Source organism: Trichosurus vulpecula, chromosome X, assembly GCF_011100635.1.
Source record: "Trichosurus vulpecula isolate mTriVul1 chromosome X, mTriVul1.pri, whole genome shotgun sequence".
NCBI classification, from domain to species: Eukaryota; Metazoa; Chordata; class Mammalia; order Diprotodontia; family Phalangeridae; genus Trichosurus; species Trichosurus vulpecula.
In genome coordinates, this window is record NC_050582.1 from 17,558,138 (window position 1) to 17,575,513 (window position 17,376).

Consider the following 17,376-nt stretch of genomic DNA (forward strand, 5'->3'; position numbering starts at 1 on the left):
TTTTTTTAATAAAAGCTTGTTTGTCATATCTACAGTAAATTAAAATATTTGTGTTAATCCAAACTTGACCATTTAATTATTAGGAAATAAGAACAGAACCTATTTTGAAGCATTTCTATTGATGTTAAAAGCAGTGCTCTAAGGAATCACATGAATATTACAAATGAGCAAGATGAAAGTACTTAGGATTTGTTCATAAAATGAGAAATCAGCATGTTCTACCCTGGTCAATTTGGTGCCATTTTAGAATCCTGGGAATATTCCTTCCAGATCAAATGAGCCAAAACCTTTTAGGGCTAGATTTGTTTCCGGCTGTAAATACAGAAACCACACAGATTCTCCATCCTCTGTGCTCAGTGTGAAATATTGTAAGCTACAAATACCCTAATAAGATAACACACATTTCAGTGATTCTCTGTATTGGGAATTTCTCTGTGGGTACACATTAAAGAGCTTTTTTTCATTCATCTTAACCATTTATTGTGTTAAAGCTTACTATTGCCAAGCAAATCTCATTAAAGTTCCTTTGTTTCAATCACCAAAGCTAAATAATTTAAAGGTAATCTAATGACTCCAGAATCCTGATATAACAAGTAGCCTTAGGGGAAACAGGGGTCTTTGTATACAGAGGACAAGTTTAGAAGTGCCATTTGGGGAGAAATGGTCCTAGTCCAAAGCCTTTCTAAATCTCTATGTCTTGAATTCGTAAAATGAAAAAGAACAAATGGGGGTCTCAGCAAAGCTGTTTGTTATGAGGCTTACCTTGGAAGACAAGAAAGGCCAGTTGTAAAACTATCTCCCAGTTTAATTCACAGGGACCAGGAAATGAAGTAGTGTCTTGAGAGTACCTTGAGGTTTCTGTTATATCACCCTGGGGTATCAGTTTCTACAAAGGCATGTCTTGTGTGTTGCAACCAAACAAATCTCTACCCTTCGTCTGTGTGTGTGCGTGTGTGTGTGTGTGTGTGTATGTGTGTGATATGAGGGGACTGACCAATGACAGCCCAGCCTTAGGAACATGCTCAGATTTGCCCTTCCTGGTACGTAGTGAATATGTACAAATATGCCCTGCCTGGTTCCACTCTAAAACATGGAACCTGGAAGCCTTTTTATAGTCATGTGTGACTGAGAGTCTGATAGTATGTAATAATGATGAATGCAATTAGTTGTGGAGCCCCATGACTCAGGCGGCTCGTAGCTGGATTCAAGTGTTCACACAAAAGGGACAGCCTACCAAAAAAAGAAGGGAAGGAAGAAGGGAGGGAAAAATGGAGGGAGGAAAGGAGAAAGGGCAAGAATCAAAGACCAAAGAAGAGCCTATAGTTCTACCACTCTGAACCAGAAGACCGTTCCAAGTGAATGATGGGGCTGAGTCTAACATCAGTCAAATCTGACCCAAACCCAGGACAAGAACTTGCAGAGCCCAGGACAAGGGAGCGGCAATCACACTTTGCCCTGGATCAGACCATTGCGAGAGCACTAAAAGCCTGCAGGTCTCCAACCTGTTCCCAAGTGTCAACCTGTACGTTTGGTTAAAGGAGGCAGAGTGTGGTGATATAAAATTCATAGTTTATTCCCTTAAAGCTAACTTGTACATGATCATGGAGCCAGAAAAAGTCTGACTGCTTGAACAGAGGAATGAGAAAGCTTACATACCTTTTTCTTTAACAGACTCAGCATGCCTGCATTACTTCACTTTTATGATCCCTATGTATGTTTAACCATGATACAAGGAAAAGGATTTTCCTTAACGGAATAGGTTGTAAATACAATAAGATAAGAGAGTTGACAAAGTGTCAACTGAAATTACAACCCAGCGTTTCTGTGTTTAATTTACTATTAACATTCCATAACATAGTATATGCCCATAAAATATTAAGAAAAAGTCACATAATTCAAGATAGTGTCTGGGGTCAAGGTTCTCACCCTTAATGGCCATGGACAGAAGAAAGAATGCTCCTAAGTCAGCCCCATCTGGGCTTGTTGACATAAGAACAGATATTTTCTGAGTTACTCAGAGAACAAAGAAGCTGTTAGCTCCAGACCCTTCTTCTGTTTGATTAGTTCAGGCTCTGGATCTTATTGGGGTTTGGAATTTAATATAAAATGATTACCACAAGATAATTGAAACAACACAGCATTCAGTATCCTAAGAAAGCAGCAATAGGGCCAGACCAGACAGTCCCTCCAGCAGTGCCACGGAACCCGGACTTAACAAGTCTGAAGTCAAGAAGCAGGTTGGAAAAAATAAGCAAACAAACAAAAAAACCCACTTTGATGAATTATTGTGGTGGTAGGGGCACTCAGGACAAACATTTAATCAGAAATAAAGCAATTGGTTCAAATGAAATATTGAAAAAAATGAAGTATAGTCCATTCCACCTCCACCCCTCCCCACAGCTGGGGGTCTTGATGCTCTCAGCCCACAGCACAAGGTTCACTCTTGCCATGATAAGACAAATAATAAAAGGAATCTGGACCCTCTTAAATGTTATTAGAAACTTTAGGTCTAGGCTTTTCAAAGTGAAGCCAAAAACAAACAAACAAAAAAACCAGACAACTGAAGATTAACCTTGCCAATGTAGTCTTTCCAATGGAGGTGATTCATTTTAATTGCAATAAGTGACACATAATTTTGGGCAGGGCCAACGTGGAAGGCAATTTTCTTACAAAGGCTGGTTGTTAATATGAGATCAATTTTATTTTATCAAGGGTATTTTTGAATCTGAAGGGTCTGAAAAAGTCAGATTCTTGTTCAATAGGACTCAGGGTGCTCAGAAGAACCATTTTGAAAAAAAATGCCCCCCAAAATAGAGAAAGCCATTTTTTTAAAATGAGTGAATTGATTTTACTGGAAAAAAGTTAAGGAACAAATTTGTTGGTTTATTGAAATAAATCGATAAATTTATTAATTTAAAATCAGAAATAAACCAGTTGTTTCATTGGTTGAAATGAAAAATTGAAAAAAGTGAAGCAGGAACCCCTTCCCCAGCTTTAGGGAGACCTGAGCCCATGGAAGAAGAATCATTACTGCCATCCTAAGAAAAATCATAAATAGTACCTTGAACCACTTAAATCTTTTTAAAACCTTGGCCTGAAGGCCACAGGTTCCCCACCCCTGGTCTAGGTTCTGCAAAGTGAAGCCAAAAAAACAGACAACCGAAGACTAACCATGCCTCTGAATTCTATGAATGGAGGTGATTAATTTAAAATGCAAGTAACATATTTTGGACATTTTGCACCCATCAACTGTGTGAAAAAGTTATCGTATATGAATGCAATGGAGTACTACTGTGCTATAAGACATGATAAAGGGAAAGGCTTCAGAGAAACTGGGGAAGACCTGTATGAACTTAAATAGCTGAAGGCACATTCAGTGCTCATGGCTAGGCCATATCAATATAACAAAAATGACAATACTGCCAAAATAAATTTACACTTTAATGCTATACCAATGAAATTACCAAGGGCATACTTTATAGAACTTAATAAAATAATAAGAAAATTCATCTATAAAACTAAGTATCTAGAATATCAAGGGAAATGATGAAAAAAATAGGGACACAAGGGGGATAGCACTTCCAGACCTCAAACTATATTATAAAGCAGCAATCATCAAGACCATCTAGTACTGGCTACAAAATGGATCGATGGAACAAAGTAGAGAAGGGAGATTCATAAACAGTAGAACTCAATAACTCAGAGTTTGATAAAATGGAAAACATAAATTAACCTAGGGAAAAACTCTCTATTTGATAAAAACTGCTGGGAAAATTGGAAAGTAGTCTGGCAGAAATCAGGCTTGGACAAACAAGTTATACTACATTCTACAATACATATTAAATGGTTCTTGAACTTTAAGATCACACTATAAAAAAAATCAGAAGAGAGACAGATCATATACTTCTCACAGCTATGGGCATGAAATAACATTCTTAACCAATCAAGAGGTACAGGCAATTACAAAAGATAAAATAGATAAATTTGATTACTTGAAACTGAAAAGCTTCTGAACAGACAAAACTAATGTGCTTAGGATAAGAAGAGAAGTAATTGGGACAAAACAATCTTTTTATCAAATATTGCTAATAAAAGTTTGATGTCCAAGATACAGAAATCACACACACACACACACACACACACATACACACAAACACATACACACACATACAAATACTAATAGCTATAACCTAGAAAATGGTCAAAGAATATGAACCAACAATTCTCAGAACTGCAAAGTATCCATGACCACATAAAAATGCTCCAAATCACTAATAATAAGAAAAATGCACATAAAAGTAACTCTGAGGTTCCACCTCACATTCTGCAAACTGGAAAAACTGGCAACATGGCCGAAGTGTCCAAAGGGCTATGGAAGGATAGGTACACTAAGACATTGTAGGTGAAGCTTCTAAATGTTATAAGCATTCGGAAAAGTAATTTGGAATTATGCAAATAAAGTGACTAAAATGTCCAAACCTTTGAGCTAGAGACTCCATTACTGGGTTCATACCTGAAGGAAGCCATCAGTAAGAAAAAATTCTCCATATACTCCAAAATATTTATAGCAGCACTTGCCTTTGTATACATGAGTGCAATGGAATATCACTGTACTGTAAGAAGTGATGTATGTGATGAATACAGAGGAGCCTGGAAAGACCCATATGAACTAATGCGGAGTAAAGTAAGCAGAGCCAGGAAAATAACAGACAGTAACTACCGCAAAGTAAGTGGAAAGAACAACCACACACTACAAAAAAACCACCAAAAGTAAAAGTAACAGAATTATAAAGATCAAGAAGGAATCAGATGAAGAGAGATGAGAAGAGACCCCAACCCCACCCCTTCTCAGATGTGGGAGGACCACAGATGTCACACATTACACATGTTTTCAGATTTCTTCAATGTATCAATCAGCTGCGGTGACTTGTTTTTTTTCTCTCCAAAAAAACATTATTTGTCATATAGGATGGCTCTCTGGAAGGGGGAGGGATGCTTCGGATAACTATGGCAATGTAAGAAACAGAAAAACGCCAATAAAAACTTTTAAAATGTAGCTGAGACAATTTTCAAAGACATCAGAATTCTCATCCAGACAATAACCAGTATTAGTCACGAGAACAAACTCTAAAACTTGAAACGGTTTGAGAAAGAATTGTATTAGGTCATTTGGCAAAGGAGAGAGCCAGAGCCTTTGTAAGGTTCCATTATACAGAATGGGGACAGCAGTGTAAGGACATCTGGCCGGCTGACTGGCCTCAGGTAAGCAGTAGGTAGTTTCCAGAGAAAGGAAGTTCGAGATGTATGTCAGCAGGTAAAAGTAAACATTCGAATTTGGGGAACTCAAAACACAAGCTTTGGGTGGACCCCAAACAAGAACTGGGTGGGAACTAAGCATTTCCCTGGAGAGTCTCTGAGGTCAGCCTGACCTCTGCCACAAGCTTGAGGGAAGTTAGACATTTTCTCTAGCCACCCAAAGCTAGGTTTGAACAATATTAACAAGGGATGATTAATAAACTATTTTCCTCACACCAACCACAATTCCAGAGAATTCTAGGTGAAGTATGTTACACATCTCCTGATAGACAAGTGATGGACTCAGTGCAGACTGAAAATGTTTTTGGACACAGCCAATACAAGAATTCATTCTGCTTGACTATACATGCTTGCAACAAGGGTGGGGATGGGGTGGGGGTGTTTTTCTTGCTTTCTCAATGAAGGGGCAGGATGGTAGGAGAGACAGGTGCATTTTCAATTGAAAAATAAATTAAAGATAAAAAGACAAAGCCAACTGACTTCACATCTGTTCCCTCTTCATTATCTGTGGTCTTCCTGAGTGAGGCTTTGTCTCTTTCCCTCTACCCCATTCTAGAAGGATTCTTTAGTCTCTTTTCCCCAAAGGATGCTCGCTTCTGCACCATTTACTTGTTGAGGAATAGGTTCGACTAACACTCTAATTGAGGCAGGAGCCATTTGCAGCCTTGGTAAGGATCCATCTTTGAGGCAATTCTGACCACTTCATACTACGTGCTGATTAGACTGTACTGTGCAACCCCACCCACTGTCCTAGCACATTCTGTCCTTCCCTTCCCTTGGGGTCCGCTTGTTCCTGGGCTCAGCTGTACTGCAGCTCCACTTAATAGGCCTAATACAAACTGCTTGAAAATTTGGTCTCTTGGGTATTATTTCTCCAGTAGAAAGAGAGTCTTTCTTTGCTTGGCCCAGAGCAGATTTTTCAGGAGCTGCTCAGACCATCCACTCTAAATATGAGCATTAGCAGGATAGCTCGGCGAGTATTAGTAAATAAAAGCAGCTGCGTGCCGCTCTTTATCTGGCGGAAGTTGAAGGCAGCTGGGGAGGGAAAGAGTACTATGGTATAGAAATCATGCCTCCATACCTCCATTTATGTAATATTTTCCTCTAACCCCTAACCTGAATTTGTGCCAATATTCCCCTTGATAGGGCAGCTAGATGGTGCAGTAAGTAGCATGCTGGGCCTGGAGTTTCATCTTCCTAAGTTGAAATCTGGCCTCAGATACTAGTTGTGTGATCCTCGGCAAATCACTTAACTCTGTTGACCTCAGTTTCCTAATCTATAAAATGACCTGGAGAAGGAAACAGCAGATCACTTCAGTATCTCTGGCAATAACACCCAAACGGGGTCATGAAGAGTCAGACACAGCTAAACAACAACAACTCACCTTGATAACTTGCTTTTATCTCTGAGCAAAAGCATGCAGCATCTTCCTGGTGTCTTCCTCCACCAAAGTTGGCCAGCATCTAGTTGGGGGGTCATTCCCTACTCTGCCTCTGCCCTGCTTAGATGACTAGGACCAATACACATACATGGTTTTAGGGTGCCTAGTGTTTCCCTTTGGGGTTGAGCCCGTCACCTAAATAGTCAGTTTCCTCTGTTCCAAACATCCTCCTAACACTCCCTCATTCTTTTCTCTCCCATCAATCTTATACTGAGTAAAACAAAGACAAGATCTTATTAGACTAGAAAGAAATCAGAGACAACCATTGGAGAGATCATTTGGGAAAGCAGTAGCTGGGAGAAGAGGAAAGGAAAAAAAGGCAGGAATACTGAACATTTCAAACAAACAGCTACCAAGATAATCTCAGATCTTCCTAGATAGAGTATAAATGCTTAAAAATTTCCCTAAGGAGAGCTGCTCAGTAGAGCCTAAAACTGCCTTGACTTGTTCTGAATGCTCAAAAATATATTTGCAGAATGGCCTACAAAACATAAACAGTTAGCCCCACAAAAGAGAAGTGGTAACTCCATCCCCTGGTTTCAAACCCCTACAGTTCTCAGCTAAATTAATTGGAATTATCTTTACCTGAACCTAGCAAACTCATTTCCTCCTCTCCTATTCCCCTCCCCTACAAGCAGATAATTGAGGCCACTTCCTGGTTCAGAGGAGTCTTTTCACCCATACCTTGCCAGTAAAACTGAGCGCCCCCAAATTCCTTACAAAGGCATATGACTTCAATTTAATAAGATAATTTGTGGGTGATTGGGAGAGTAGGCCCCCCCCAAAAAAGCCATTCCTGTAAGCGCTGGCTTTAAACTCTCAGACTTCCTCAAATTGTCTTCCCCTCAAGCCCATCCCTCCTGAGAAGAGTAGACATGGCATGCAGTTGGATGAGCAAGGAAGTGTCCTCCCTTGGCTGAGAAAGATGGCAGTGGCTATAGAGAAGCAATGATTCATAGTGGAAAGGGCCTTGGAGGAAGAAATTTGGGCTCTAGGCCTGAATCTGCACCTTAGTCGTAACTTTGGTCAAATCATTTCCCACCTCTGGGCCTCAGTTTCCTCATCTGTCAAGTGAAGGGGTTAGACTAAATTATATCCAGCTCTAGCACTGGGTGCTTGTCTGATTTCTTCCATATTGCTGTGTGCTCATTTATGCATTCGGAAGATACATAAAACAAGGCTGTATTGACTGTAGGAACCTTCCGATCTAGTTTAGACAAGTACACAGAGGATTGTATCACAGATCTAAAACTGGAAGGATTTCAAGGACCTCCAGTGCAAGATTATCATTTCCTAATTGTATTAGGAGGGCAGAGTTTATAATTTCAAAGAGGATCACATATATGTCTGAAAGGTTCAGAATCGCTGGATATAAGAAACTCTCAAAGTAGGAGGCAGAAGAATCAAAGCATATATTTAGGCTCCACAGTAACCAACCCATGAACCAGCATCCCCATTTTGATATATTGATCAAAAGCTTCCAGGCCCAATAAGTACACCTCACAAGAGTAACTAGGAGGCCACAGAGAAGCATGATGGTGTACAGCAAAATCATATACATGCTTTCCCTCTATGGTAAAAAGATTACCTACTGGCCTCAAGTCCTTGTTCAGCTTCCTCCCATAGGTCAGCTCTGCTACCAGCAGCTCCTGCTTCGGCTGTGGCTGTAGCTGTAGCAGCCTCTAGCTCCAACAGAAGCTGTTTTTAACCAGCCGGCTTCTGCAGGGGTGTAAGGTACGCCGGGGAAAGCACAGGTTCTTTCGATCAGCTTAAGCAAGGTGAAGGGGTTGCCCGGGAAAGCACAGGTTCTTTCAATCAGCTTAAGCAAGGGAAGCAAGGTGAAGGGGCCGACAAGCTTACTCCAGTCCAACATACACCCAGCATTCAGTTCAGGGGAAAAAGCCAAACTAGTCAAGGGCACTTGTTGACTAAGTGCTAAGGAGCCCATTTTTGGTTACCAACACACTAATGAAGAAGAAAAGACCCAGAGAGGTTGAAATGGCTTGCCAGGGGTCATGTAGGGAGGAAACATGAATAACAGTAAGTCTACATCATAGAATAAAAATCCATGTTGAGCTTATGAGTGTTATTTAGAGGAAAGGATGCTGGATTAGAATCACTGAGTACTCTGCATCAAGCGGATTCTTAATAAACATTTACTGAATTTAAATTTTTGTTGTTCAGTTGTCTGACTCTTAGTGATTCTATCTGAGGTTTTCTTGGCAAAGATGCTAGATTGGCTTGCCGTTTCTTTCTTTAGCTCATTTTATAAATGAGGAAACTGAGGCAAACAAGTTGAAGTGACTTGCCCAGGGTCACACAGCTAAGAAGTGGCTGAGTCTGGATTTGAACTCAGGTCTTCCTAACTCTAGGCCCAAAACTCTATCCACTGGGCCACCTAGCTGCCCCCTGAATTTAAATAGCTTGACAATAATAATAACGATGATGATGATGATGATGGAGTCACAGAATCTTGGTGTTGAAAGAGGCTGTTTAGAGACACTAGAAGATAACATCTAGTCTAATAGCTCCCATTCCTCCAAAGGTTTATAATTCATTTTTAAAAAGCTTTTTACTGATGAGGAAGTTAAGGCTCACTATTTTTAAGTGATTTGCCCCCAGTCACAAAGGCATTTAAGTGGAAAAGTCTAGACTTAAATGCATTTCTTCTGAGTGTCAATCCCTTCTGAGTGTCCCTTCCATTGACAGTAATAGATGCCTATATGTCAACGTGTATATGTATGTATTTGCTTAAATGTCTTATTTCCCTCATTAGTAGGTAAACACTTTGAAAGCATAAATTATGACAATATATACATGTGTGTGTACATATATACATATATATATACACATATATCTATATATCTGTCTATACATATACACACATACACACACACACACACACATATATATATATATATATATATATATATATATATATATATATATATATATATATATATATTTATATAGAGTATGTCTTGGGAATCTCGGGGATTGTGAGTAGGTCAATAGGCATGTCCTTTACAGTAAAAGTGGTAGTATTGGTTGAATTGCTGATCCCTCAGCAAGAGGTGGGAAATGAGAGGCTGAGGATAGATAATAGATAGCTCTGGTAGATGCCTAGATGAAATATGAAGAATGGTTTGAACTGTTCATCTAAGGCCAACTTAGACATAGTGGGTTAGTCGAGTTTACCTCACCAATTAAAACAGCTCAATGATAGGAGGGGAATTCCGGAGCTGGGTGTATTGTATCTTCCAGTGACAGGAGTTAGGTTTTGTTGTGTTTTTTTTTTCTGGAATTTGGGTGCAGAGTTGCTAGTGCAGGTGGGGTGAAGCTGAGAATTGGGCAGGGCCGGTGGGGAATAAAAAAAGCTGAAATGGATGTCTGGATGCAAGATGAAATCATGATCTGGAGTGGATCTCCCTTCCACCTAACTCCTTTCTCTTTCCCTCACATCCCCTCTCTCCACTTGAATAAACACTGATTATGTTTTTCCCTCCTCAGAAATATTTTCTGACACTGAGAGGGGGGCATCCATGGAACCGGAATTCTGCCTTCCCTTCCACTCTCTTGGTTCTTAAAGTTCCCCCTAAATATATAGCCCTTTAGATACTCTGGCCCTTGATTCTTCTTCGTCCTTTCTTTTAAACCTTGATCAAGTTTCTTTAAAAATGAGTCTTGTCCTAGAAACATAAAATAATTGCTTTACCTTTTCTTGATCACTGCTTTTATGTTTCTTACATTTCACTTTTTGGAATGTTTACGGATAGGAGGCTCTGACCCGAGGATGTTGCTCTACGGAAAACCTATTAAAGAGAACAGCCTGTCAAAAAGCCCAGGCATTTGGAAATCAACTCATTCCTTCCAATGTACAAGTGAAGGACACAACTTTTCCCAAGACACAAGTGAAGAATACAACTCTTTCCCAATTCTGCAGCTTGCAAAGGCACCTTTTCAAAATGAACGCTGCCCCAATTTTATACTCATCTGGCATGGACATAACTACAGTAAGAACAAATCACAAAGGACAAATGAAGAAACTGTTAGAATTAATGAAAACTTTCACCAAAAGTGACTTCTTCACCAAAAAAGTCTCCCCAAATTCTTTCTGAATGTCAACTACATCGCAGTAAACCATGATGTGGGTTCTCCAAGATCATAGTCATTCATTCAATCATGACTATAGTCATTCACGCAGGCATATAATCAACAGTTATTTACTGCCATAAGCCAGGCCAATTCAAAGGTCAGTCCCCAGGAGCTAGAACTGGGTACATCCATGTCCCGGGTTCCCTTTCTTTTCATTAGACAGCACCTTTCTGGGTCCACTGTGACCCTCCTCATGGTTTTCAATGCTATTGCTACATGCACTTTTATCTACAGTTATATAATACTAAGTGTTGGCATGCATTTGTACTATTACCGTTGTTCCAGTTATTGCAATTGTTACTATCCATTGACACTGCAAGTGTACCCCACACTGTAGGAGACTCCTAAGGAAAAGAAACATTGGTATTAGTATGATTCATTGTAATCCTTTCTGCACCCCTCAAGTTTTTTACTTGCTTCCATAGTACGTAACACGAGATGTTATCTGCAAAGTTCTTTGCAAACCTTAAAGTGCTACATAAATGCTAGCTATTAGTTATATACAGCATACACTTTATTTTCAGTCATAGTTTACTGTGAAAAAGTTTACTGTGAAAGAATCATTAAGAGATAAAAGAAACAAATACATATACCATTTTCCTCCCTATTAGTAAAGGCTGTGAATCAAAACAGAGAAAATTAAATTTTAATCCACAAAAGTACATCATCTGATTCTGCATTGGACTATGAAACAGAGAAAAACTGAAGTAGATGGCATCAGAGATATTTTCTCCTTCGTGGTTAGGAAACAAAAAACTGATAAAACACTGAGAGCTACAGACTAAATTCATTGTTATCAAAAATAACAGGAAATTGAGTATCTTTGGAAGAACAGATTATTTGCTAACTATATTAAGCACAAACAGTAAAAGCCCATGAAGATTTTATATTCCCCCAAACTGAAGTTTTTGAAACAATCCACCTTTTAGCAGGGGTTGAGATCACTTTGTGTGTTAATGTAAAATATGTTAGTCCTTAGCAACAGAAGTCCCAGACCTACTGGCACCAAGAAAGTTACATAGTCTTTTTATAGACGGGAAAAATTCTATATCACAGAGTTATATTTTTCTTGTGTTATTTATGAAGAACTCTATCTGTTACCAAGTTTCTGCTCTCTTGGTAGAATTTAATAAGACTTCAAAAAATACTTTAACAATATAATGATTTGCATGGATTTATAAGTTCAAGATACAGAAGGGATTCTTTTTAGGCTTACAAACTGCTTGTGTTCATTCAAGTAGTTACTGATATGAGACTGAAGCTCAACTAAGCAAAGCCAAACTCACTGTAATGCTGGATAAAGCTCAATGGGGGAAATGTAGTGGGTGAGAATGTCTATTTTTAAGGGTATACTTTGGCTTACTGTCATCCACGCTTTGGCATATTACTTTTCTTGGTCCCAACCAATTAAGATCATTTCTCTTTTTACTTCAAAATAAATGTGTTAGCATTACTCCCTGTTGAGAAGAAATCTTTCTAGTAACTCATCTGGGTGATTTTGGTGCCAAGAATTATAAAACACTATATCTCAGTCAAAAAACAATTCATTTCAGGAAATACTGATATCTTAGTCGAAAGTAACCAGTGCCTTTGAGTTCATTTTTAAAAAATCCTTAATAGCATATTTGTTTTTCGAAAATAAGTGAGTGGAAAATTTATTTAAAATACCATCTATTTCGGATTGGATTTTAATAATTTTTATGTACAATTTTTATTGGAGGTAGACAAAAAAAGTATCAAACACCTAAGATCTGCTAAGGAAATTAGAATTTACCTTTTATTGCAGTAAAAATGAGAAGGGAATGACTGGGATGAACAACAACCACACCTCACAGGAAAAGTAATTAACAAAACTTTATTGCTACTCACAAGGGTAAGAATTGAACAGCTGCCAGCTGGGAACAGTATAGGTGCATGGTCTTCATAGTTCACAGGCTCTAAGCAGCATGTAGTAGGGGTGACTTTGGATGTAAACTGACATTCTTACTCCAGCCAAACCAATCAGGGCTCAGATTTATATAATGGTTCCCTACCTGCAGCCTGGAGGCCACATGTGGCCTTGTAGGTCTTCAGGTGTGGCCTTTTGACTGAGTTCAAGTTTTACACAACAAATCCTTTTATTAAGGGAATTTGACCTGTGAAGTTTGGATTCAGTCAAAGGGCTGCACTTGAGGACCTAGAGGGCCACATGGGACCTTGAGGCCACAGGTTTCCCACCCCTGGTTTAGATAAAAAGCCAACTTGGCACTAAGAGGATACTGACCTGTCACCTGCAGGAAAAGTAATGGCATAATATGGACCACAGAAATGAAGATATTTTCTGAACTGCCTAATAAGGAATGAGGATTAAGTGTCATGGACCCAAGAGACAGCTACGTCACACACGCAAGCAGCTGGGCCAAGAGGTTAATGCCCAGTGTCCAGGCTTGTTAAGCTTCAACATACATACATCCTGAGAGCCTAGGATCATGCCAGTCAAACCAGTTTTTACCAGCTCACCTTAACTGACAAAAATCATGCTTTAATCCCTAAATGAAATTTTATGGTGTCTATTTTTATACTAATCTCAAAAAACTGTCTCAACTTCCTTTTATATATTAAAAGAAAACATTAGCCCTTCCTACTATTTTACATAACCTCAAGTTCCTTTGATTCCAATTAACTTAAAGGCCCTTCTCGCTCAATATAATAGAAATCAACTGTGATGAATTTTTCTGAGTTATCTAATCAGTCAGATTTAGATATATAAAAGAGCCTTCCCACAAGTAACACTGTATTTCTAGGGAGAAAGAAGATATAAAAGGTGATTCCTAACAGGCTATAATTTTCATTCTTTCTTACTATTAGTCTCATTAAAATACCTTTTACTTTTAAAAGAAAGAAAAAAATCAATAGATTATTTTTCCTTAAAAGGTTAATTATGAAGACATATATATTCTAACTGATTTAGTTCCTGGGGAATTTCAGAAAGATGTTACAACACTGAGACCCTCTAACTAATGTCAACCGCAAATAAACAGTCTTTTAAACATAAATAATTACCTTTCCTCTCCCCACCTCCCATAAAACAAAATGCCAGAAATGTCAGCTATTCTTTGGATTGGCCAACATTTCCACTCTCTCAATGGCATTTGGTCAGATTAACTTGTTTCTATGGGAATGGCTTGTTCTTCTATAATACTACAGGTTCTTATGGCACTTTTAGTTTCTGAAACTCTGAAGCTCTTCCTTCTGGCTATGTGAGAAGCACTGGACACAAAATCATTCTCAGAGTTTTATCTGCCTGATCTAGAAGACAAAATACAAGGACCTTGTCTGTGGGTCATATTTTCAACTTCTGTAGTGATAAATCAACCCACTTGTCCTGCTTTTGATTCTATGAGAAGTATAGGAAGTGGAAAGGCCTAGAAGTTAAACTCAAATGAGCCCCTGATTTTCTGCTTTTTTTTTGGAGTTATGATGCATCTCACTTTTGTTCCATGAGCACTTACTCTCTAGAGGACTTCTGTGATAGGTTCTGTTAGACTATTAAATCATTCAGATTATCTAAAGGTAAGTCTTCCACTGAGATATTAAGATAGGAGGCAGGCACCTGATTTCCACTTTCTTCAAAATGACCCTGACCATCTCAACAGTAAATAAAGTTTTTGTCTTGATCTCCTTGAGAAGTCTTTGTAATTAAGCATGTCACCATGTGCTTTTGATTTTCTTCCTTTTAACTCCGGACCAGGACTTTGGGTTTCTTCCACGTGCTCATTTACTTCAGCATCTCCTCAACTATTCCTCTTCGAGGAAAATACTAAATGACTGAATTTCCATCTTCCCCCTCACCTCCAGTCAGTTCTTCTGCCATTCCCTAGTCTTCTTAAGGGGAGTCAGTGAGCTCTGGGCCTGCCCTCTGTATTAGGAGGGCAGAGTTTATAATTTCAAAGAGGATCACAGATATGTCTGAAAGGTTCGGAACCGCTGGATATAAGAAACTCTCAAAGTAGGAGGCAGAAGAATCAAAGCATATATTTAGGCTCCAGAGTAACAGATCCACAAACCAGCATCCCCATTTTGATATAATGATCAAAAGCTTCCAGGCCCAATAAGTACGCCTCACAAGAATAACCAGGAGGCCACAGAGAAGCATGATGGTGTACAGCAAAATCATATACGTGCTTCCCTTCTATGGTAAAAAGATTACCCACTGGCCTCAAGTCCTTGTTCAGCTTCCTCCCGTAGGTCAGCTCTGCTACCGGCAGCTCCTGCTTCAGCTTCGGCTGTGGCTGTGGCTGTAGCTATAGGAGCCTCTAGCTCCAACGGAAGCTGTTTTTAACCATCCAGCTTCTGCTGGGGCGGGGGGGGGGGGGGGGGGGGGGGGGGGGGTAAGGTACGCGGGGGGGGGGGGGGGGGGAAGCACAGGTTCTTTCAATCTGCTTAAGCAAGGTGAAGGGGTTGCCCGGGAAAGCACAGGTTCTTTCAATCAGCTTAAGCAAGGAGAGCAAGGTGAAGGGGCCGACAAGCTTACTCCAATCCAACATACAAACAGCATTCAGTTCAGGGGAAAAAGACAAACTAGTCAAGGGCACTTGTAGACTATGTGCTAAGGAGCCCATTTTTGGTTACCAACACACCCTCTTAAATAGGAGGGATTCAGTAGATTTCTCTCTCTCCATCCTGACATAAAACTGGCTATGCAGAGGCGGGGAAAAGGAACAAGTATTTATTGAGGACCCACCATATGCAAGGCACTGTACTAAGTGTGCAGCGGGTGACTAAACACTACATGAATTGAAGCAGGCATCGAGGGAAAGGCAGAAATGTAGTGTGGGTTGCCAAGAGAGTGCCCAAATCGCAGCCTATCTTGTATTTAAAAGGAGGAGGGATCCAAGTCATTATCTTTGCAACCATCCACACATTTTTCTGCTGGAAGATGATGGTGGGGATGGCAAGAATCCGAAAGTAGTAATCAAAGCTGGAGTACAAGTCAAAATCTTTTCCCCGTACTGAATGTGGGGAGAGAACCAGAAGACTAGGCTACCACCACACTCTCAGGAGGGCTGAATACTGCTTTGAAATAGGCATTATGCAAGGATCTGGTGAGGGCAGCTGAAGGGGGAGGGAAGACAGGTCATAGTTTGTGTCCCGTATTAAATGAAGTGAGGAGGAATCCTGGAGGTCAGTCTCTGTCCATCTTGACCTGACACTAGGGATGGGGGCACTCCTGCCTTGGACTTCTCCATCATGCCTTCCTGGAAGATCACTTTACCCTGGGAACTCATACCTCATCAGTACCTTCTGCCCCTGGGGACCCTCTGGTTAGAGGGTGGAAAGCTCCTCCCAGATCTCCCAATTAAGAAGCCATCTTTTTGGCTGTAACTGGGGGCAGAGCCAAGATGGCAGCTGGAAAGCAGGGACTAGCTTGAGCTCCCCACCGAGTCCCTCCAAAAACCTATAAAAAATGGCTCTGAACCAACTCTAGAACTGAAGAACCCACAAAACAGCAGAGGGAAGCAGGGCTCCAGCCCAGGACAGCCTGTATGGTCTCTGGGTGAGGTCTATCCCGCACGGAGCTGGGAGCAGATCGGAGCGGAGCAGAGCAGAGCCCCGCGTGAGCGGGGCGGACCAACCAGACCAGGAGCCGGGTGGAGTGTGCCCTAGCGCCCTGAATCAGTGAGCTGCAGCAGTTACCAGACTTCTCAACCCACAAACACCAAAGACAACAGAGAAGGTTAGTGGGAAAAGCTGTGGGAGTGGAAGGAGTTCACAGTTTGGCTACCGCCCCGAGGGGCAGCGGAGGTGGGGCAGCTACAGAAGTACAGCTGCAGTTGCTTGCGGACCCAGGCCTACCTGGTGGGAGGAGTGCTGGTGTGGCAGAGCTGGCACATCCCCCCAGGCATGGAACATAGTTCTCTTAACTCCACAAGCAGTCATACCCCGCTGAAAAACTCAAGGGTCAAGTAAGTTAGCTGGGAACATGTCCAGGCAGCGAAAACGCACCCAGATTCAGTCTCAGACTTTGGATTATTTCTTTGGTGACAAAGAAGACCAAAACATACAGCCTAAAGAAGTCAACAAAGTGCAAGAGCCTACACCAAAAGCCTCCAAGAAAAACATGAACTGGTCCCAGGCCATGGAAGAGCTCAAAAAGGATTTGGAAAAGCAAGTAGAGGAAAAATTGGGAAGAGAAATGAGAAGGATGCGAGAAAACCATGAAAAACAAGTCAATGACTTGCTAACGGAGACCCCCAAAAATACTGAAAAATATACTGAAGAAAACAACACCTTAAAAAATAGACTAACTCAAATGGCAAAAGAGCTCCAGAAAGCCAATGAGGAGAAGAATGCCTTGAAAGGCAGAATTAGCCAAATGGAAAAGGAGGTCCAAAAGACCACTGAAGAAAATACTACCTTAAAAATTAGATTGGAGCAAGTGGAAGCTAGTGACTTTATGAGAAATCAAGATATTATAAAACAG

General features: G+C 40.4%; 1 long non-coding RNA gene across 1 annotated transcript in view; it reads right to left on the reverse strand.

Annotated features, from left to right (window-relative positions):
• LOC118832570 overlaps nt 1–11,256 on the reverse strand; it is a 111,380-nt gene extending 100,124 nt beyond the window's left edge. Inside the window, exons 1-2 of the long non-coding RNA XR_005009213.1 lie at nt 11,188–11,256; nt 10,474–10,570 (exon numbers count right to left, since the gene is read on the reverse strand). This is a non-coding gene — a long non-coding RNA (uncharacterized LOC118832570). The remainder of the gene's footprint in view (nt 1–10,473; nt 10,571–11,187) is intronic.
• Nucleotides 11,257–17,376: the final 6,120 nt, after the last annotated feature.